This window comes from Lactuca virosa, chromosome 3 (assembly GCF_052849685.1).
Source record: "Lactuca virosa cultivar CGN04683 chromosome 3, Lactuca_virosa_CGN04683_v6, whole genome shotgun sequence".
Lineage (NCBI taxonomy): Eukaryota > Viridiplantae > Streptophyta > Magnoliopsida > Asterales > Asteraceae > Lactuca > Lactuca virosa.
In genome coordinates this window covers 405,603,144-405,628,436 of record NC_136428.1, presented here as the reverse complement: position 1 = coordinate 405,628,436, position 25,293 = coordinate 405,603,144, and positions in this window count along the sequence as shown.

Here is a 25,293-nt window from a genome sequence, read left to right as displayed (position 1 = left end):
TCCTAAGTCCTTCCAATCCTAATTATATAACTATATTTATATAGATACTCATAATATAAGTTAAAAGAGTTTGATAAATGTATTGACAATAAAAGAGTTTGTAAAACAGTTTGAGCTAAAACAGTTTGATAAATAGTTTGATAACCAATTTGAAAAGTAAGAAAACCATTTGTTTGGTAGTTATTAATCACATGTGATTGATATAATAACTATAATTGTTCAACTTGTATCCCCACCATAAAAGCATTTAAAACATTTAAAAGGTTAATTAAGGGGTATGAACTCACCTGTAGTTGGTGGTTTGGATGAACTGAAGAAAATAGGATTGCTAGGTGTCAAGTGAAGACTTGTACACACACAATGATCCTATTCAACATATAAATACAACATATATGTATCTAATTAGACTTTAAACAACTAATTAGCAAAGTTAAGACATCCTAAGACAAGTTAAACACCTTATATAAGTGTTATAAGTCTCAAGGAATGCATCTAAGTGTTGTCGAACAATGCTATAGGGTTTAGGGTTCAAAAGAAACCCTAACTTGAGTTTACGGTTTTGTGACCTCAACCCAATGGGTTTACGGTCGTAAACTCTAGAGTTTACGGCCGTAAACTCCCCCTCTTTTGACCATTTGTTGATTTGAACGTTTCTAAGTCCATTGAAGTGTTTCCTCTTGAAGTATAAGCCTAAGGAAGAAGCTAGGGCACCATTTCACTCCTATTTGGAGTTTACGGCCCAAAGACCACATCCCTTTGGGTTTACGGTCGTAAACCCTAGAGTTTACGGCCGTAAACTCTTATGGATGTTGGTATTTCGATGATTTCAAGTCCTTAACACATCAAGGTAAGGATCCAAGTTAGTTACCTAGGCTTAGGAAGGGACTAGGGACATTTCGGTCCCTTAAAATGGGTTTACGGTTCAAGAACGTTCTTGGACCGTAAACAAGAACCGTAAACACCATTTTCTTGGTGTTTCTTGGATGATTTCATGTTATAATGAAGTATAGCAAGCTTAAACACACTCTAGGATAGAAGTACTTACTATATGGAAGCTTGAAATGAGCCAAAATGCCAAAAACACTAGTGTGTGTTCTTGGTGTTCTTGGTGAAAATGGAAAAATCAACCTTTTGGAATGATTTCACGGTTAGAAGGTTGTTAAAACACTAGATTAAGTGATCTACTAACTTGAAATGGTTGAAAACACTTACTAGATCAAGATTTGGAATAAATCCCGTGATGATACTTGAGAGGATTTGCTTTTGTTCTTGAGAAATTTGGAAAAATGATAATAAATGACAAGTGTCATATATATACCCCAAATTTCTGGGTTTTTGGCTGAAAATATTTTATTCTGGCAGTAAACTCCAATTTCTTGAAGTTTAGGAATAACAGTGTTGCACTATAACCCTAGGGCATCCTCTCTCCTGGTATCTCCTAAAGTGTAAATCCTAAAATAATCAAACTTAATCCAAAAAGTCTGAAAATTTAACTGTAACTGATTTAACTCTTATTGAATTGACATGTTGTACAGAATAGAAATTTCGGGTTGTCACATTATTTAATTAGTATTGATATAGAATTAATCTGGAATTAATTAAGTGATCATAAGGAGACTAATTAAATATATGGTGTGATTGTGTAAATCATTCATAACTTGTATAGTGGGCTAAAAGGCTCCATGGATTATCAAGTTGGTTTAAACCCATTGGATGCTCCATGGAGGCTCCATGGGAGTTACAAACCCATGGGTCATGGAAATGAAGAGTCATGTTACATTAGGGTTTACATGGTGTAACCCTAGATGTGACACACTATATAAGAAACATGATACTCACCAAAATCGGCTACACTAGTGAGACAAGAGGGCTAAGCCGATTTTACAAGTGTTATACATTCTCTAAAGTTATTCCAAAGCATTTAGTGTTGTGTGAAACATTTGAGGCATCACACTTGGGGTGCTAGGCTCTCAAGGTTTTTCAAGGAATCATAACAACTACAAGGTATGTAATTCTAGCCATTTTTATGATTAAAAGTTCCCCATGTATGCTAGATAGGTTTATGAACCTTGGAAGTCATATTTTTCATGTATTATAGACAAACATAGATCCAAGGTTTTGTAGGGTTGCATGTACACTTAGGAGTGTTAGAAATGCTCTAAACCCATCAATGTATTCTCAAGAAATCAGTAATCAAGAAAATTCAGACGACGAATAATCAGGAAGCTCAGGCAATTTAGTTTACTACTTTTTATTATGTCTGCCTACCCGTTTACGGGAATTCATATATTATATTATTACCTGTAAGAACCATCTATTCAAACATCAAGATGGAGTATAAATGTTGTTTTGTTTATTGTTGTACTTGTGCTATATATTCAGTTTATCTATGACCCATGAACTTAGTCGCACAACCCGACATGTTTCGCCGCCTCGGTCGGGGGTGTGACATATTGGTATCAGAGCTAAATTGACTATATAGAACTCGTATCCTCAAAAGAGGAAATACAACTACAACAACAAGCTCCTAATAAAAGTATTATTATTTATTACACTACTTCTTGGCTACATATGGTACAGGGAATCTGGTTTGAAGGGCCGCATAGGGTTGTTGGATTTTAGAACAGCTTAACTGCCAAAATGATCCCGCCCTTCGGTGCTTCATGCCTTACCCTAGTATATACATATTAGCCTTGTAGTACAAAACAAAAATTAATAATACTACAAACCCCACCAACCATAATATATAAGATTTCATATATACTCTGACCTGCGATGAGAACACTTAATAAAAAAAATCTAAACATCCCTTCAACTAAAACTACCAACTCAACCCTTTTGGTCAGACGCCTCAATTAAAGGTTAGTACCGTACATAAGCCATACTACAAATAAACCTGGAACGCGCACCTATGTTATTTATGGTCTAGCCGGTGCACAACCAACGTTGAACAAAGAGTTTGATAGACTACAACAGTTGAAAGTTTAGAGATTGAAGAATGTTCTCAAGATTTGGTGCAGATACCTAGTACCTTAGAAACCTTATTTCAACCCTAAAACAACGTATACACATCATATAAAAATACTTAAAATATGGGAAAACATTCAGATTTTCCTTGTTTGCCTAAATCTGAAGAACCGATAACTCTGCTACCCTCGTAGCAGAGAAACCCATAAGTTTTCAGTCAATCATTCAATAGTTTCGAAAATCCTCTTTTCCAAACATGACAATGATTTTAATTATTTATTGTCACACCCCCGAACCTGGACGGCGGAAACGTCCGGGGGCGGATGACTTCGTGTACTATATCATAACAATTGGATATAAATGAAGCATAGCAACCAAACATCATACATTAGAAATACACAATTATATAGTTTACATATTGAATCTGGTTCATCAGTTACACAAAAGTAAGAAAGTAAAATTTCTTGAAGTCGCACCACTTGATCTTATAGTCGAACTTATTACCTGCTACTGGAATTCCTGAGAATACAAGTCGTTTTGAAAAGCGTCAACTAAAAAGTTGGTGAGTTCATAAGCATTTTTGAATAAAAATGGTTTTTGTACTTGTTTAGAATCGTTTTCATAGTGCTTTCAAAAATCCAATATTTTCTAAAAAGAAATGGTTTGAAATATTTGTTTCCGATCTTATATTAATGCATGTGTGTTAATGTTTGCGAAAATAGAAAGAGAATGATTTCCAGACAACCCGATGTTGTTTGTAATAGATAATGCTGAAATCTCAACCCCGGTGGTTGAGTACCGATGCTTATAGATTGTCGTTTTATCAAAAAGAAGGTTTCCCGTTTTATCCCAAAAAGAAAATAAAATGGTTTCCTGTTTTATCCCAAAAAGAGAATAGAATGGTTTCTCGTAAATCTTATAACGTTAATTCCTCTAAGTGAGTCGTTATAACCATACTAAATAATGACAATTTCGCCTGTCTTTGCGTCTTTGGGACGCCGACGGAATAGGATAAGGTTTTTGTCACCCTAGACTGGCCTAGTCTAACTGTAGTGAACAGCTCAGGTGTGGGGTGTCACCCCCGTATAGATCTATACATAAACTCCCGCTTTCCCTCCAGGAAACTCTGGTTATAACTACAGGCTACGATTGTACACTCAAAGGTGCCAACCGACAAGTCTCACTAGATCCTTAATAAAAAATTTACACGGAAAAGAAAGAAGAACACATATAAAACTCATTCTCAGGCCCAATAAACATGTAAGTGGACCACTAAGGCCCACTATACGTATCTATTATTTCCAGGCACAAAAGGAATGTGAATGTCTACCCTGAGCCCAATAGACATGTAAAAGGACACTAAGGCCCACTAAACATGTATATTATTTCCAGGCCCAAATAAGGATAAGAACATCGTTTTTAACCCGTTTGTTATTGTTTTGTTTATTTTAGCTCGATTATTTACAAAATTGATATAAAAGCCCACTTTTTGTAAAAATGACGTTCTTGGCCCAATAAGCCACAAAGTTTTCAATTAAGGCCCAATTATAGTAAAAATAACACTTTAGCCCCCATTTTGTTCAAAACTTGTGTTTTTGACTAGTTTGTGGTAAAAATAACATTTTTAAACTCATTTTTGTCGAAAATATCATTTTTGGCTTGATTTTTGTGAAATACATATTTTTCTGGTTTTTGGCTTTTCTGACCTAGTTGGAAAATTTGTAGAAAAATCATTATAAGTCGAAATTTGGATCCGTAAATTCTGGAAGTTTGGAAATTTTGTCTACTTTGTTCACAATTTTCTCATAATTTTTATTGGCCTCTAACAAGTGTGAAATTGCTCAACTTCACAGGTTGGTCCGAAATTATTTCAAATCTGATAGGCAGTTTTGTAAAATTCGCCAAAAATAGTAGAAAAATCGTATGAAAACGTGAGAGTAGTCATCTTAAAGGTGATAACCTGAACGTTTTGCATGTAAAACAGTTTTGAAAAAGATTACCATTAAGGAGGTCAAAACAGTTCGAGATTGGACTAAAACGTTTCTGTCAAGGATTGATTTTTGAGTTTAAGTTATCTAAGTTTGTTCACAACACTTGTTTTTGCTATTTTAAGTGGATAAATCCCAGATCTACAAGTTTACAAGTATTATATGTGAGGACACATACTTTTCTCAAGGGTTATATGAAGATCCAAGTGATAAACTTCATTTTCAAGTAAAGATCTAAAAGGTAAACACATAAACATGCATATATACATAGATCTAACACAAAAGCACTTGTATCCTCCCCCAAAAACATTATAAAACCGAAAACGAGGGGGTATGAACTCACCTTGGGGGTTTTTGAGATGTAGATGAAGAAGAAGAAGGATCTTTGAACCTAGCTTGAGTTTTTGGTGAGATCTCAAAATGGTGGTGGATCTAAGAGTTTTAACACCAAGCAAATGATGTAAACAAGAGTTTATCTTGAAGGATATGATAATCTTTAAGATTAACAAGAGTACTTACCAATTTATGAAGGCTTGAAGAGAGCTTTTTGAAAAACACATGCACACCCACGACTTTTAGAGAAAGAAAGAGGAAAATTCCTTTGAGTTTTAGAGAGATGATGAGAGTAGTGTGGGTGAGTTTGAAATGAGAAGTGGAGAGGGTTTGAGTGGTGTTTGGCCGAGATAAAGAAGAGAGGGGGGAGATAGAGTGGTTTTTGCATGGAGGTTAAAATTTAGTGCATGGAAGTATGCAATACAATTTATTGGTTGTATGAGATATAATAATGAGGTGTCAAAAGCATACATCTTTCTTATATCGCTCTTTTTTTTATAATGGGCTAACCGGCCCAAGAGGGATCTTTGGCCCAAAAAGGATTAGTTTTGAGTTTTGGGCTTGGCCTAAAAGAGTTCTTGGTTCATTAAGAAGTTTTCGGCCCATTAGAGCCCAAGGAAGGGTTTTCGGCCCAATATAAGGTCTAATAAATGCTTTCGGCCCAAAAAGAACTAAGTTGAGGGCTTATTGGCCCACTAGGGCCCAATAAGAAGGGTTCGGTCCATTAAGAGTGTTTTAACCCTAAAAAATGCTAAGATGGAGTTTTGGGTCCACTATGACCTAATAAAGGTGTTTACATCTGTGACAACCCGAAATTTCTATTCTGTACAACCATTCAATTCAATAGAAGTCAGAATAGTTTCTGCTAACTTTCAAGATTTTTGGAATAAGTTTGAGTGTTTTTAAGTTAGTACTTCAAGAGATATCATGAGAGATGATGCCCTAGGGTTTATTGTGCAACAATATTATTCTAAAACTCCAAGAGTTTGGAGTTTACGGCCTAAACAAAGGTGTTTACGGCCGTAAACCCTAAAAGGGGGTATAAATATGACACTTAGTCATATTTTACCATTTTTCATATTTTCAAGATCCAAATCTCAATTCTCTCTCAAGTATCATCCAACATTTCTTTAAGATCTCCAACTTGTAAGTGTTTCTTACCCTAATACGTTGATATATACCTTAATCTAGTGATCTAACATGATTCCATCCGTGAAATCATTCCAAAAGTGTAGATCTTCAAGTTTCACCAAGAACACCAAGAACACACACTAGTGTTCTTGGACTTTTAGCACCTTTTCAAGCCTCTACCTAGTAAGTAGTTATATCCTAGAGTATTATGGAGCTTGTTACACATCTAAACATCAAGAAAACACCCAAGAAACCAAGGATCAAAGGTGTTTACGGTCCAAGATGTTCTTGGACCGTAAACCCCAAAAAGGGTGCCAAAGTGTGCCCTAGTCCCTTCTAAGCCTTGGAAACTAGCCTAGACCCCCTTCCTTGATGTGCTTAGTACATGAAAACATCAAAAGACCATAAACCATTTGGGTTTATGACCGTAAACCCAAAGACAAATGGTCCAAGGACCGTAAACTCCACAAAGGAGTGAAATGGTGCCCTAATCTCTTCCTAAGGCTTAATCATGAAGTAGGAATGCTTCTTATGACCCTTAGAGCTTCAAAACACAAAATAGTAGATGTACCATGAGTTTACGGCCGTAAACTCACGAGTTTACGACCGTAAACTCAAAGGGTGATGGTCACAAAACCGTAAACTCCAAGAAAGTTTACCCTTGAACCCTAAACTCAATAGCAATGTCCTACAACACTAGGAAGCAATCCTTAGCACTTATAACACTTAAATAAGGTGTTTTACATGTCTTAGGATGTCTTAACTTGGTTAGTTAGTTGTTTTATAACTAATTGGATACATATATGTGTCATTATATGTTAACTAGGATCCTTGTGTGTGCTCAAGTCTTCACTTGACACTTAGCATCCTATATCAATCCGTTCATCCAAACCACTCACTACAGGTGAGTTCATAGCCCCTTAATTAACCTTTTAAATGTTTTAAATGTTTTTAAATGCTTTTATGGGGGGGATACAAGTTGATCAATTATAGTTATTATATAAATCACATGTGATTAATAACTACCAATCTAGTGGATTTATTACTTTTCAAACTGTGTTTTCAACAAACTACTTTTCAAATGGTTTTATCAAACTCTTTTACATGTCAAATACTTTTACTTCAAATCTTTTACACTTTTATTCTGTTAAATGTATATCTTTATAGATATAGTTATATAAGTAGGATTGAAAGGACTTAGAACTGGTAACTCACCCTACCTCCTGTTCCTCGTTGGGTTGTTCCTCGTTGGGTTATGGACTTAGGGTATCAGTTATTTGTCTGAAGGTTGTTTGAATCCTAGTTATATATTATGTATATGTATACGTTTGAATCCTATTCATTGTTGTGACGTCATGTACAGTATCACAACAATGAATAGTAGTAAACAAGCAACAACATCATCCATTGCATTAATAATATAATTTTAATACAAGTGTGTTCTGTCAAGTTATATAGACACCAAGACCTTTTATATCTATATACGTATACATAATATATAACTAGGATTCAAACGACCCTCGGACAACTAACCTTGATACCCCAAGACCACAATCAAACAAGAACAGGAAGCAGGGTAGACTAGCAGTCCTAAGTCCTTCCAATCCTACTTATATAACTATATTTATATAGATACTCATAATATAAGTTAAAAGAGTTTGATAAATGTATTGACAATAAAAGAGTTTGTAAAACAGTTTGAGGTAAAACAGTTTGATAAATAGTTTGATAACCAGTTTGAAAAGTAAGAAAACCATTTGTTTGGTAGTTATTAATCACATGTGATTGATATAATAACTATAATTGTTCAACTTGTATCCCCCCATAAAAGCATTTAAAACATTTAAAAGGTTAATTAAGGGGTATGAACTCACCTGTAGTTGGTGGTTTGGATGAACTGAAGAAAATAGGATTGCTAGGTGTCAAGTGAAGACTTGTACACACACAATGATCCTATTCAACATATAAATACAACATATATGTATCTAATTAGACTTTAAACAACTAATTAGCAAAGTTAAGACATCCTAAGACAAGTTAAACACCTTATATAAGTGTTATAAGTCTCAAGGAATGCATCTAAGTGTTGTCGAACAATGCTATAGGGTTTAGGGTTCAAAAGAAACCCTAACTTGAGTTTACGATTTTGTGACCTCAACCCAATGGGTTTACGGTCGTAAACTCTAGAGTTTACGGCCGTAAACTCCCCCTCTTTTGACCATTTGTTGATTTGAACGTTTCTAAGTCCATTGAAGTGTTTCCTCTTGAAGTATAAGCCTAAGGAAGAAGCTAGGGCACCATTTCACTCCTATTTGGAGTTTACGGCCCAAAGACCACATCCCTTTGGGTTTACGGTCGTAAACCCTAGAGTTTACGGCCGTAAACTCTTATGGATGTTGGTATTTCGATGATTTCAAGTCCTTAACACATCAAGGTAAGGATCCAAGTTAGTTACCTAGGCTTAGGAAGGGACTAGGGACATTTCGGTCCCTTAAAATGGGTTTACGGTTCAAGAACGTTCTTGGACCGTAAACAAGAACCGTAAACACCATTTTCTTGGTGTTTCTTGGATGATTTCATGTTATAATGAAGTATAGCAAGCTTAAACACACTCTAGGATAGAAGTACTTACTATATGGAAGCTTGAAATGAGCCAAAATGCCAAAAACACTAGTGTGTGTTCTTGGTGTTCTTGGTGAAAATGGAAAAATCAACCTTTTGGAATGATTTCACGGTTAGAAGGTTGTTAAAACACTAGATTAAGTGATCTACTAACTTGAAATGGTTGAAAACACTTACTAGATCAAGATTTGGAATAAATCCCGTGATGATACTTGAGAGGATTTGCTTTTGTTCTTGAGAAATTTGGAAAAATGATAATAAATGACAAGTGTCATATATATACCCCAAATTTCTGGGTTTTTGGCTGAAAATATTTTATTCTGGCAGTAAACTCCAATTTCTTGAAGTTTAGGAATAACAGTGTTGCACTATAACCCTAGGGCATCCTCTCTCCTGGTATCTCCTAAAGTGTAAATCCTAAAATAATCAAACTTAATCCAAAAAGTCTGAAAATTTAACTGTAACTGATTTAACTCTTATTGAATTGACATGTTGTACAGAATAGAAATTTCGGGTTGTCACATTATTTAATTAGTATTGATATAGAATTAATCTGGAATTAATTAAGTGATCATAAGGAGACTAATTAAATATATGGTGTGATTGTGTAAATCATTCATAACTTGTATAGTGGGCTAAAAGGCTCCATGGATTATCAAGTTGGTTTAAACCCATTGGATGCTCCATGGAGGCTCCATGGGAGTTACAAACCCATGGGTCATGGAAATGAAGAGTCATGTTACATTAGGGTTTACATGGTGTAACCCTAGATGTGACACACTATATAAGAAACATGATACTCACCAAAATCGGCTACACTAGTGAGACAAGAGGGCTAAGCCGATTTTACAAGTGTTATACATTCTCTAAAGTTATTCCAAAGCATTTAGTGTTGTGTGAAACATTTGAGGCATCACACTTGGGGTGCTAGGCTCTCAAGGTTTTTCAAGGAATCATAACAACTACAAGGTATGTAATTCTAGCCATTTTTATGATTAAAAGTTCCCCATGTATGCTAGATAGGTTTATGAACCTTGGAAGTCATATTTTTCATGTATTATAGACAAACATAGATCCAAGGTTTTGTAGGGTTGCATGTACACTTAGGAGTGTTAGAAATGCTCTAAACCCATCAATGTATTCTCAAGAAATCAGTAATCAAGAAAATTCAGACGACGAATAATCAGGAATCTCAGGCAATTTAGTTTACTACTTTTTATTATGTCTGCCTACCCGTTTACGGGAATTCATATATTATATTATTACCTGTAAGAACCATCTATTCAAACATCAAGATGGAGTATAAATGTTGTTTTGTTTATTGTTGTACTTGTGCTATATATTCAGTTTATCTGTGACCCATGAACTTAGTCGCACAACCCGACATGTTTCGCCGCCTCGGTCGGGGGTGTGACATATTGGTATCAGAGCTAAATTGACTATATAGAACTCGTATCCTCAAAAGAGGAAATACAACTACAACAACAAGCTCCTAATAAAAGTATTATTATTTATTACACTACTTCTTGGCTACATATGGTACAGGGAATCTGGTTTGAAGGGCCGCATAGGGTTGTTGGATTTTAGAACAGCTTAACTGCCAAAATGATCCCGCCCTTCGGTGCTTCATGCCTTACCCTAGTATATACATATTAGCCTTGTAGTACAAAACAAAAATTAATAATACTACAAACCCCACCAACCATAATATATAAGATTTCATATATACTCTGACCTGCGATGAGAACACTTAATAAAAAAAATCTAAACATCCCTTCAACTAAAACTACCAACTCAACCCTTTTGGTCAGACGCCTCAATTAAAGGTTAGTACCGTACATAAGCCATACTACAAATAAACCTGGAACGCGCACCTATGTTATTTATGGTCTAGCCGGTGCACAACCAACGTTGAACAAAGAGTTTGATAGACTACAACAGTTGAAAGTTTAGAGATTGAAGAATGTTCTCAAGATTTGGTGCAGATACCTAGTACCTTAGAAACCTTATTTCAACCCTAAAACAACGTATACACATCATATAAAAATACTTAAAATATGGGAAAACATTCAGATTTTCCTTGTTTGCCTAAATCTGAAGAACCGATAACTCTGCTACCCTCGTAGCAGAGAAACCCATAAGTTTTCAGTCAATCATTCAATAGTTTCGAAAATCCTCTTTTCCAAACATGACAATGATTTTAATTATTTATTGTCACACCCCCGAACCTGGACGGCGGAAACGTCCGGGGGCGGATGACTTCGTGTACTATATCATAACAATTGGATATAAATGAAGCATAGCAACCAAACATCATACATTAGAAATACACAATTATATAGTTTACATATTGAATCTGGTTCATCAGTTACACAAAAGTAAGAAAGTAAAATTTCTTGAAGTCGCACCACTTGATCTTATAGTCGAACTTATTACCTGCTACTGGAATTCCTGAGAATACAAGTCGTTTTGAAAAGCGTCAACTAAAAAGTTGGTGAGTTCATAAGCATTTTTGAATAAAAATGGTTTTTGTACTTGTTTAGAATCGTTTTCATAGTGCTTTCAAAAATCCAATATTTTCTAAAAAGAAATGGTTTGAAATATTTGTTTCCGATCTTATATTAATGCATGTGTGTTAATGTTTGCGAAAATAGAAAGAGAATGATTTCCAGACAACCCGATGTTGTTTGCAATAGATAATGCTGAAATCTCAACCCCGGTGGTTGAGTACCGATGCTTATAGATTGTCGTTTTATCAAAAAGAAGGTTTCCCGTTTTATCCCAAAAAGAAAATAAAATGGTTTCCTGTTTTATCCCAAAAAGAGAATAGAATGGTTTCTCGTAAATCTTATAACGTTAATTCCTCTAAGTGAGTCGTTATAACCATACTAAATAATGACAATTTCGCCTGTCTTTGCGTCTTTGGGACGCCGACGGAATAGGATAAGGTTTTTGTCACCCTAGACTGGCCTAGTCTAACTGTAGTGAACAGCTCAGGTGTGGGGTGTCACCCCCGTATAGATCTATACATAAACTCCCGCTTTCCCTCCAGGAAACTCTGGTTATAACTACAGGCTACGATTGTACACTCAAAGGTGCCAACCGACAAGTCTCACTAGATCCTTAATAAAAAATTTACACGGAAAAGAAAGAAGAACACATATAAAACTCATTCTCAGGCCCAATAAACATGTAAGTGGACCACTAAGGCCCACTATACGTATCTATTATTTCCAGGCACAAAAGGAATGTGAATGTCTACCCTGAGCCCAATAGACATGTAAAAGGACACTAAGGCCCACTAAACATGTATATTATTTCCAGGCCCAAATAAGGATAAGAACATCGTTTTTAACCCGTTTGTTATTGTTTTGTTTATTTTAGCTCGATTATTTACAAAATTGATATAAAAGCCCACTTTTTGTAAAAATGACGTTCTTGGCCCAATAAGCCACAAAGTTTTCAATTAAGGCCCAATTATAGTAAAAATAACACTTTAGCCCCCATTTTGTTCAAAACTTGTGTTTTTGACTAGTTTGTGGTAAAAATAACATTTTTAAACTCATTTTTGTCGAAAATATCATTTTTGGCTTGATTTTTGTGAAATACATATTTTTCTGGTTTTTGGCTTTTCTGACCTAGTTGGAAAATTTGTAGAAAAATCATTATAAGTCGAAATTTGGATCCGTAAATTCTGGAAGTTTGGAAATTTTGTCTACTTTGTTCACAATTTTCTCATAATTTTTATTGGCCTCTAACAAGTGTGAAATTGCTCAACTTCACAGGTTGGTCCGAAATTATTTCAAATCTGATAGGCAGTTTTGTAAAATTCGCCAAAAATAGTAGAAAAATCGTATGAAAACGTGAGAGTAGTCATCTTAAAGGTGATAACCTGAACGTTTTGCATGTAAAACAGTTTTGAAAAAGATTACCATTAAGGAGGTCAAAACAGTTCGAGATTGGACTAAAACGTTTCTGTCAAGGATTGATTTTTGAGTTTAAGTTATCTAAGTTTGTTCACAACACTTGTTTTTGCTATTTTAAGTGGATAAATCCCAGATCTACAAGTTTACAAGTATTATATGTGAGGACACATACTTTTCTCAAGGGTTATATGAAGATCCAAGTGATAAACTTCATTTTCAAGTAAAGATCTAAAAGGTAAACACATAAACATGCATATATACATAGATCTAACACAAAAGCACTTGTATCCTCCCCCAAAAACATTATAAAACCGAAAACGAGGGGGTATGAACTCACCTTGGGGGTTTTTGAGATGTAGATGAAGAAGAAGAAGGATCTTTGAACCTAGCTTGAGTTTTTGGTGAGATCTCAAAATGGTGGTGGATCTAAGAGTTTTAACACCAAGCAAATGATGTAAACAAGAGTTTATCTTGAAGGATATGATAATCTTTAAGATTAACAAGAGTACTTACCAATTTATGAAGGCTTGAAGAGAGCTTTTTGAAAAACACATGCACACCCACGACTTTTAGAGAAAGAAAGAGGAAAATTCCTTTGAGTTTTAGAGAGATGATGAGAGTAGTGTGGGTGAGTTTGAAATGAGAAGTGGAGAGGGTTTGAGTGGTGTTTGGCCGAGATAAAGAAGAGAGGGGGGAGATAGAGTGGTTTTTGCATGGAGGTTAAAATTTAGTGCATGGAAGTATGCAATACAATTTATTGGTTGTATGAGATATAATAATGAGGTGTCAAAAGCATACATCTTTCTTATATCGCTCTTTTTTTTATAATGGGCTAACCGGCCCAAGAGGGATCTTTGGCCCAAAAAGGATTAGTTTTGAGTTTTGGGCTTGGCCTAAAAGAGTTCTTGGTTCATTAAGAAGTTTTCGGCCCATTAGAGCCCAAGGAAGGGTTTTCGGCCCAATATAAGGTCTAATAAATGCTTTCGGCCCAAAAAGAACTAAGTTGAGGGCTTATTGGCCCACTAGGGCCCAATAAGAAGGGTTCGGTCCATTAAGAGTGTTTTAACCCTAAAAAATGCTAAGATGGAGTTTTGGGTCCACTATGACCTAATAAAGGTGTTTACATCTGTGACAACCCGAAATTTCTATTCTGTACAACCATTCAATTCAATAGAAGTCAGAATAGTTTCTGCTAACTTTCAAGATTTTTGGAATAAGTTTGAGTGTTTTTAAGTTAGTACTTCAAGAGATATCATGAGAGATGATGCCCTAGGGTTTATTGTGCAACAATATTATTCTAAAACTCCAAGAGTTTGGAGTTTACGGCCTAAACAAAGGTGTTTACGGCCGTAAACCCTAAAAGGGGGTATAAATATGACACTTAGTCATATTTTACCATTTTTCATATTTTCAAGATCCAAATCTCAATTCTCTCTCAAGTATCATCCAACATTTCTTTAAGATCTCCAACTTGTAAGTGTTTCTTACCCTAATACGTTGATATATACCTTAATCTAGTGATCTAACATGATTCCATCCGTGAAATCATTCCAAAAGTGTAGATCTTCAAGTTTCACCAAGAACACCAAGAACACACACTAGTGTTCTTGGACTTTTAGCACCTTTTCAAGCCTCTACCTAGTAAGTAGTTATATCCTAGAGTATTATGGAGCTTGTTACACTTCTAAACATCAAGAAAACACCCAAGAAACCAAGGATCAAAGGTGTTTACGGTCCAAGATGTTCTTGGACCGTAAACCCCAAAAAGGGTGCCAAAGTGTGCCCTAGTCCCTTCTAAGCCTTGGAAACTAGCCTAGACCCCCTTCCTTGATGTGCTTAGTACATGAAAACATCAAAAGACCATAAACCATTTGGGTTTATGACCGTAAACCCAAAGACAAATGGTCCAAGGACCGTAAACTCCACAAAGGAGTGAAATGGTGCCCTAATCTCTTCCTAAGGCTTAATCATGAAGTAGGAATGCTTCTTATGACCCTTAGAGCTTCAAAACACAAAATAGTAGATGTACCATGAGTTTACGGCCGTAAACTCACGAGTTTACGACCGTAAACTCAAAGGGTGATGGTCACAAAACCGTAAACTCCAAGAAAGTTTACCCTTGAACCCTAAACTCAATAGCAATGTCCTACAACACTAGGAAGCAATCCTTAGCACTTATAACACTTAAATAAGGTGTTTTACATGTCTTAGGATGTCTTAACTTGGTTAATTAGTTGTTTTATAACTAATTGGATACATATATGTGTCATTATATGTTAACTAGGATCCTTGTGTGTGCTCAAGTCTTCACTTGACACTTAGCATCCTATATCAATCCGTTCATCCAAACCACTCACTACAGGTGAGTTCATAGCCCCTTAATTAACCTTTTAAATGTTTTCAATGTTTTTAAATGCTTTTATGGGGGGGGATACAAGTTGATCAATTATAGTTATTATATAAATCACATGTGATTAATAACTACCAATCTAGTGGATTTATTACTTTTCAAACTGTGTTTTCAACAAACTACTTTTCAAATGGTTTTATCAAACTCTTTTACATGTCAAATACTTTTACTTCAAATCTTTTACACTTTTATTCTGTTAAATGTATATCTTTATAGATATAGTTATATAAGTAGGATTGAAAGGACTTAGAACTGGTAACTCACCCTACCTCCTGTTCCTCGTTGGGTTGTTCCTCGTTGGGTTATGGACTTAGGGTATCAGTTATTTGTCTGAAGGTTGTTTGAATCCTAGTTATATATTATGTATATGTATATAGATATAAAGGTTCCTTATTTCATTCAGTTCAAAACCTTTGGGTAGCAAGGGTATACACACATGCTCATACAGTTAAACATTATTACTAGTAAACTACAATAGGCGTAGTTTAGGAAGTTACTAATACTATTACTAGAACAATGAATCATACATGAGTCAGTTCATACATGAGTCAATACATGCTAGAAAGGGAGAGAACACACAATACAGCTAGTACACGCAGTACATTACAATACATGCTAGACAGGGAGAGAACACACAATACAGCTAGTACACACAATACATTACAATACATGCTAGACAGGGAGAGAACACACAATACAACTAGTACATTCATTACATATACAGGAATACGATTACAGTTATGTGAGCCATGTAACGGGGCATGACATCACCTGTCATGGCCCGTTTTGTATCCAAAATCTCCTTAATTGGAGAGCGTATGAGTTTGTGTATAGATCTATACTGGATTGACTATCCTACACCTTTCTGCTCGCTACAGTGGGACTTGCAAGTCTACGGGTGCCAAATGTCATTTCTTCCGACGTCTTACATCGTCGCGTTCTATAGTCGGTAGCAGGATACAGGCCGATCACATAAGTACTTTAAATTACATTTTGTTTAAGGTAGTTAGTACAACAGTAGTTACTTAATACAACACTACAGTACTATTTCATTTTCCCATTACATTCACTTTGTGATCTTCACACCATATACAGTATTGTAAAAACTATATTTTTGGTAAATGGTAGTCAAATTTGGGAAAATACACGCTCTTACAAGAGACACACACACAGTTACTAGATGCCTTGGTAGAAGGCTACTTTTAGTAGGAAACATAGGGTTTTCTAGGAGATTCAAACCTTTTACAAACATTCACGAGCTTTTACATACTTACACTTCACATACTTACAAATACTTTCTTACAAATACATACACTAAAATACTTATGATCTCACCAGCTTTAAAGCTGATACTCTCTTTCAAAATAACTTGTATCCTCAGGTCAACAGTAGACAGGTACCGATGCAAGGTTTAGAGAAGATGGAGCTCGTTCAAGACTCATCTTTCATTTTGATCTATATTTTGGTGTCTATATAACTTGACAGAACACACTTGTATTAAAATTATATTATTAATGCAATGGATGATGTTGTTGCTTGTTTACTACTATTCATTGTTGTGATACTGTACATGACGTCCTCCGCCCCAGAACGTTTCCGCCGTTCTTGGTTTTGGGGTGTGACAGATTGGTTTCAGAGCATTGTTTATAGTGAATTGAGTATATCAACCCATAAAAGATATACAGACTATAAATACAATAGGGATTAAAATACTCTGATAAAGAGTTTATACTTTTAAATAATAAAATATTTAATTAAGTGTACATGCATGCATTCATACTAAAATCAGTGTCACTAGGACAGAACAAAAGTATTACGATTGTTGGGCATCACAAGTAGACTTAGAGACATATAGTCAAAACTGGGAAGATATAGCCTGATCAACTATATTATCCGAGGGTTGACTAGCATGTGCCTAAGTGTGGTTGTGAGGTTGCAACAAGTCTAAAAACTTACCAACAATACCACAATGAAAACAATAGAACATAACATAAACCTAAAATACTATAGGAGTATTTTGTGTTACTATAAACTACTTATGTGCTAGATTCTTATATCCTTTTTCTCGCCTAGATAACATGGCTGGATTGCATATCCCCGGAGACCCATACTATCCCAACCACGACAATGCAGGATGGCTTGGAGAAGAGCCAGAAGATGATCATCCAATCCCTTTGGATGATCACGAAGCTAAAGGCTTTTCTGATGGTTCTGACTCAGAACCAGAAGTCAACAACCTACCCCCAGCTGCTCAAGACCCAAACCTGAACCCTCGTCCAGCATTTCAAGGACCCACTCCTCTGTGGGCCACAAACTTGAATAGATGGAGTCAGGAACAGGGTCAACCCATGCCCTACAATGGAGACAGAAGCTTCTACAACCTCACTGAGGGAGGTTCAGCTGACATGGTCCTACCCATCATGGTTCGTAGGATTGCTCGGAACACCGAGCAAGGTCGAGCGACTATCGACCGAGTCGTGGAGATTGACGCCAACTCTGGCTTTAACACAGTCCGCATTCGCCAAATAGAGTCTGCTCATGAAAGGACTCAGGTCCGCAATGCAGTTCTACAGAGGGAACTTGCTGAAACCCAAGCTGAAGTCAGGGAACTTCGAGCTCAGCAGACAAGGTCTGAAAGGCGTATGAGGGGCATAGAACGTCTTCTATCGGATTCAAGAACTCACTCTAGTAGTTCTCGTCGCTGATAGAGTCTCATCGACTTCTCTTTTGGATATAACTTAGTTTATGTAAAAACTCTAGTTAATTCCTACCTTTATAAAACTTAGACCTGTTAGGTCTTGATTAGGTCGTAGTGCTGTCAAAATTTTCCCATCTTGGTTGATGTAAGACCTACTCCTAGGTCATTTTTCCCGAACTCATTACATCTGTAATTCCAGTATTATTGACAGATATCTAATCTCATGGAAATTGTATCCAAATGCTTTCATCTACAATCAATAGTGCTATTCAATTATGCTATTGGGCTATGGAGAGTTAGTCCATGAGTCATTCTCATCAATTTACTATTAAATCCTTAATAATATATTCATATTTCTAAACTTATAGTTAAAAGATGCCTCCATGTCGATCAACAAGTCGCGATCCTCCAGCACCAACACCACCTGCTCCTCAAATCGATACGGCAACACTAAATGCTGCAGTAGCTGCGGCTGTCGCAACGGCCATGGCTCAATATCATTCTTCTGGTTCCACTGGAGGAGGAACACCCGTTCAATCTAATCATGGTGAAATCCCTGTGCGCTTGAGAGAATGTTCCTACAAGGACTTCTCCAACTCCAAGCCAATGTCCTTTAAAGGGACTGGCGGAGTCATTGCCCTCTCGCAATGGTTCGAAAAGACGGAGTCGATCTTCGAGATTTGCTCCTGCTCTGCAGCGAGTAAAGTCAAGTTTGCTGCTTGCACTTTCGAAGGAAAAGCCCTGACATGGTGGAATAGCCATGTAAAGTCACTAACTCTTGTAGTGGCAAACAACATAGGCTGGGAAACTTTGAAAGACCTCATGATTGAGGAATACTGCCCGAGGGGCGAAATCCAAAAGCTAGAGGAGGAACTGTGGAGCCTAACCATGAAGGGCTCCGACATAGTCTCTTATATCGCCAGATTCTGCGAGCTGGTGGCCCTCTGTCCCAACATGGTTCATCCAGAGGGAAAGAAGATTGAAAGATACATATGGGGGCTGGTGCCTCCATTCCAGGGAAATGTTTTGGCTTCAAACCCCACTACATTCGATAGTGCCAAGCGATTGGCACATCGGCTTATAGACCATGGGGTTCGTACCCCGGCCGCAACAATGACCCTGGCCATCTCAGACCCCGCCAAAACCGCTGATTCCAAGCGGAAGTTCTGGGATGACAAAAAGAAGAAGAAGGCTGCCAAGAAACAGCGGGTCGTGGCAGTTCATGCTGCGATAGCACCTGCCACTGCTGCTGCTGCTCCGGTAAAGCAGTACGCTGGAAGTTTGCCTAAGTGCAACCAGTGCAACTTCCACCACGTTGGAGCCTGTCGTGAAATGCAGTGCTCTAACTGCAGCAGGAAGGGGCACACTGCCCGCTTCTGCAAGGCTCCAGCAAAACCAATCACCCAAGTCCCCGACGCTGGTGTGGGCCAAGCTTGCTACGGTTGTGGCGAGGTTGGCCACTACAAAAGGGACTGCCCTAAGGCAGGGAATGCCGGTAGAGTGGGAAGAGTGCTGGCCATAGGCCACGAGGAAGCGGTTGCCGACCCCACAGTGGTCACTGGTACGTTTCTCCTCGATAACTCTTATACATGCATATTATTTGATAGTGGAGCGGAGAGGAGCTTCGTGAACCAAAAATTTGCTCATTTACTTAAGCAAAAATCACGAGCACTTAAGGAACCGTTCACTATAGAAATGGCTAACAGAAAGACAGAGAGCACTGGCAGTATATACATAGGGTGTACCCTAACACTAGATAGCCATTCATTTTCGATCGACCTCATGCCGGTCTCAATTAAAAGTTTCGACGTCATTATCGGCATGGATTGGTTGAGTCTTCATCATGCCGACATCATGTGTTATGAAAAGGCTGTTCGCCTTGATCTGCCGTCTGACGAAACTCTAGTAGTTTATGGCGACAAACCCGGTACGAACCTTCGTATCATCTCGAGCATTTAAGCTCAAAAATTCTTGCGAAAGTAATGTCGCACATTCCTTGCTCATGTGGTCGATGTGAGCCAAGAAACGAAAGACATTAAGAACATCCCAGTGGTACGCGACTTTCCCGACATCTTTCCAGAAGAACTCCCAGGATTACCTACGCAACGTCAAGTCGAGTTCCGAATCAACTTAGTTCCAGGGGCTACCCCCGTAGCCAAATCGCCCTATCGCCTAGAACCTGCAGAGATGCAGGAACTGTCCTGTCAACTTAACGAACTGCTCAACAAGGGCTTTATAAGACCAAGCTTCTCACCCTGGGGAGCTCCAGTCTTGTTCGTTAAGAAGAAAGACGGATCGTTTCGTATGTACATCGACTACAGGGAGCTCAACAAACTGACCGTCAAAAATCGTTATCCTTTGCCTCGTATTGACGATTTGTTTGACCAACTTCAAGGGGCGAACTTCTTTTCAAAAATCAACTTAAGATCCGGATATCACCAATTACGAGTGCTAGGGGAGGATGTTCCGAAGACAGCCTTCCGAACTCGTTATGGGTACTACGAATTCGTAGTGATGTCGTTCGGATTAACAAACGCGCCCGCGGTATTCATGGATTTAATGAATAGGGTGTGTCGTCCTTACTTGGATCAGTTCGTCATCGTCTTCATCGATGACATACTTATCTACTCTCGTAGTAAGGAGGAGCATAGTCAACATCTTCGACAGGTCTTAGAAACACTGCGTTCGGAGAAGCTCTATGCGAAGTTCTCAAAATGCGAATTTTGGATCCAAAGAGTCGAATTCTTAGGGCACGTGGTTAGCGAAGAGGGAATACACGTGGACCCTTCCAAAATCAAGGCCATTGAGAACTGGTCAGCACCGAAGACGCCTACAGAAATAAGTCAATTTCTAGGCCTCACTGGCTACTATCGCATGTTCATTCAGAACTTCTCCCGTATTGCGAAACCTCTTACAACACTGACCCAGAAGGGAGTGGCCTTTGACTGGGAAGAGAAGCAAGAGAGAGCGTTCAAAACGCTCAAAAGAGCCTTGTGTACCGCACCAATACTATCCCTCCCCAAAGGGATAGAAGACTTCGTTGTCTATTGCGATGCGTCAAATCAAGGACTCAGATGTGTTCTGATGCAACGAGGTAAGGTCATCGCCTATGCCTCGAGACAGCTGAAGACACATGAGGTCAACTACACCATACACGATCTTGAACTAGGAGCAGTTGTGTTTGCTCTGAAGATCTGGAGACACTACCTGTACGGTACAAAAAGCACTATCTTTACAGACCACAAAAGCCTACAACACATATTCGAACAGAAGGAGCTCAACATGAGACAACGACGGTCGGTCGAGCTACTCAGTGATTACGAATGCGAAATTCGTTATCATCCCGGCAAGGCCAACGTAGGAGCTGACGCCATAAGTCAGAAAGAATACTCTGGCCGTAGAGTCAAATCTTTGACTATGACAATTCATTGACACTTGTCCACACAAATTAAGGAAGCTCAGCTCGACGCTTTGAAACCTGAAAATGTGGCGGGTGAATCCCTGAAAGGGATAGATAAGAACTTGGAGGTTAAGGGTGGCGGAGCTTATTATTTCATGGACCGGATCTGGACCCCGAAACATGGTCGTTTCAGAGACTTGGTCATGAACGAGGCGCACAACACTCGTTATTCCGTCCACCTGGGTTCAGATAAGATGTATCTGGATCTTAAAAAGTTATACTGGTGGCCTAACATGAAAGCAGAGATTGCTACCTTCGTGAGTAAATGCCTTACTTGCGCCAAGGTCAAGGTCGAATACCAGAAACTCTCCGGTCTACTACAACAGCCAGAGATACCGGAATTGAAGTGGGAGCGGATCACTATGGACTTCATAACCAAGTTGCCCAAGACAACGGGTGGACTCGATACCATATGGGTCATCGTCGATAGATTGACCAAGTCCGCACACTTCCTGCCTATCAAGGAAACAGACAAGATGGAGAAGCTTACAAGAACTTACATTAGGGAGATTGTACGATTGCACGGTGTTCCCAGATCCATTATCTCAGACAAAGATAGTAGATTCACTTCGAGGTTCTGGCAGTCGTTACAAAGTTCCCTAGGAACTAGGCTGGACATGAGTACAACCTACCATCCACAAACAGACGGGCAAAGTGAGAGGACTATCCAAACCTTGGAGGATATGTTGCGAGCCTGTGTGATCGACTTTGGGAAAGCATGGGATACTCATTTACCCCTTGTCGAATTTTCCTACAACAACAGTTATCACACAAGCATAAAGGCTGCTCCATTCGAGGCCCTCTATGGCCGAAAGTGCAGATCCCAGCTGTGCTGGGCTGAGGTGGGTGATACCCATTTAACTAAAGGACGAGTTCCTGAAAGCACTCTCACGGGTCCGGAGATCATTCGGGAAACGACAGAGAAGATCGTTCAGATTCGTGAACGATTGAAAGCCTCTAGAGTCCGACAGAAAAGCTACGCTGATAAACGAAGGAAACCGTTGGAATTCCAGGTGGGCGACCATGTTCTATTGAAGGTCTCACCCTGGAAGGGCTTGATACGCTTCGGAAAGCGTGGAAAGCTAAATCCAAGGTACATAGGGCCTTTCGATATTCTCGCAAGAATCGGCCCTGTAGCTTACAAACTTAACTTACCGCGCGAACTCAGTAACGTACATTCCACTTTCCACGTCTCGAACTTGAAAAAGTGTCTGTCCGACGAGACTCTTGTAATCCCACTCGACGAGATCGAGATCAATGAGAGCCTCAACTTCATGGAAGAACCTGTAAAGATCATGGACCGGGAGGTCAAGCAAACGAAACAAAGCCGCATCCCGATATTGAAGGTTCGCTGGAACGCCAAGCGAGGACCTTAATTCACTTGGGAACGAGAGGATCAGATGAAACTGAAATATCCTCGTCTTTTTGCTTAGTTATTTGTAACTACTTATTTGCTTAAACTCTAATTTCGGGATGAAATTCCTTCTAACGGGGGGATGATGTTGTTGGGTTTTGAGCATTCTAACACTCTTATGGTGTACATGCAACCCTATAAACCTTGGATCTCTGTTTTCTCTATTATACATGCAAATATTAACTATTCCAAGGTTTCATCCTAACTAGCATATTATGAAGCACCTATACTACAAAGTTCTAGTTAGATAACATACCTTTTGATGTAGCTTGATGTCTTCAAGCTTTAAGAGCTTAGCCCCAATAGTGTGGAAGCCTCAAATGGAATCACAAATCACCAAAACACCTTGGAAGAACTTGAGAGAATATGTATGCACACTAAAATCGGCCCACTCTTATTTTCACACACTTGTGCTAATTTTGTGAGCCAAGTACCCCTTTATATATTATGGAGGATTAGGGTTACATCCATGTAAACCCTAATACCCATGACCTTTCATTTACATAGGATTCATGGGTTAAAAGCTCCATGGACCATCCATGAAAGCTTAGCCAAACCTAAATGAACTTGGCCCATTCCATATATATAAGAGTCCATATTTAATTAGTTCTTTTTGATCACTTAATTAATTCTAAATTAATTCTTGATCAATACTAATTAAATAATATGATTCCATATTAATATATTAGAACTTATAATATATTAATATAAATCATAAATATACTATTCTCAAAAGACTATCCATATAAATTGTGCCGGTGAAGTGCAACCCAAATGGACCATGCCGGGTCGGGTCAAGTACATACCAAATATAGTTATGGACTTAGAAATTAATCCAACAGTCTCCCACTTGGATAAGTCTAAAACTATTATTGAGTATGACTTGAAAACCTAACTGGCAATCGTAGCTCTTAAAGCCGCTGTCGAACTCTGACCTTGTCAATGACTTGTCCATTAGATAAGGGATCATATATTCCTCCATTCTAGATATCATATGGACTGAGACATGGATTATAATCATTCTCTCTGTCCATTTGTTGTTTCCCGATTTTCGATTTATGATGACTGACTGATTAAACAAATCAAATCAGTCCTGGCTTGGCCAAGCACTCACATGTGTCATCGCTAAATCATCGAGGGGCCCACAGATATCGCTTTTATCCCGAAGGTAAAAGGAATGGATAAACTTCGACTCATATGGCTTGTTCTACTACTTGTTGAATCATACACAAATGCACGTTTTATAACATCGAGTTACCAATGCATTTTCGTGCAATCAATGTATAACCAACTCATATCTCTAGGTTTTAAGAATATAAGATATTATCGTCTCATGATCACTCGTGATAAAATGCATGAAGTGATTCAAATGAGCGTGGGTTGAATCCAATACTCAGAACTTATGAGCACTCGTTAGTGTTGTAGCACCACTTTGTCCACCAACTTAGACCTCTACAAACCAACCCATGACACTCTTGATTCATATCTACTTCCAACATATGACCGACTGTGGATGGTTTGAATAACTTAATCATTCAGGAAGAGCGACTTAGTTATTCTGGAAGTCAAAACATGCAAAGTGAAACACAAGAATAAATGAATCAAAGATGGTATCAAACCCTATTAATATAAATAAACACTTTTATTTATCACCATACTGATTACTCATTATTCATTGTTTCGGTTTTATCAACTTTATACTTGAATTAAAAACAGTAGTTGTCCCATGCTCCAAGCATGTACACTATGTTTTTCTTAAACAATAGCTTTGCCATACACCAAGTATGCACTCTATGTTTGTCTATGATCCTTACTTTGTGAAATAAACCAATTGAACATAATTTCAATGATTCTAATTTCACACTCCCAAATCCTTATCGAAAAATGTGAGAATTTCAAATTCCTATCATTTATCGAAATCTGTTTAGATTTTAAACTTATATGCACTGACCCTCCTGTAATGAATATGTACAAAGTCACAAAGACTTGTTAACAGTCATTATAAGGTATTCCAATGGAGATCAACTCCATGGAAACTAAGTCTCATATTCAAAGTACATTGCTTTGGACATGCTTCTTGCATTAAGTTTTCTAATCTTACACAGATAACTTCCACCTATGGAGATAACTCCATATTCTCATTTTGACTATCATTTCTGAATAAGAGATGCCTCTTTTCAGAATATATCAATATGGTCCTTCCAAAATTAGCACTATACTTCCAACTGTCCCTGAGCAACCAATCTTTGGTAAACCTCAGATTGTCCTCGACATTTGCTTAATCATTTTAGTCATGTCCAATTCTAGACCTTTTCCCTTCTTAATGCCTCTGGGCATTTGGAAA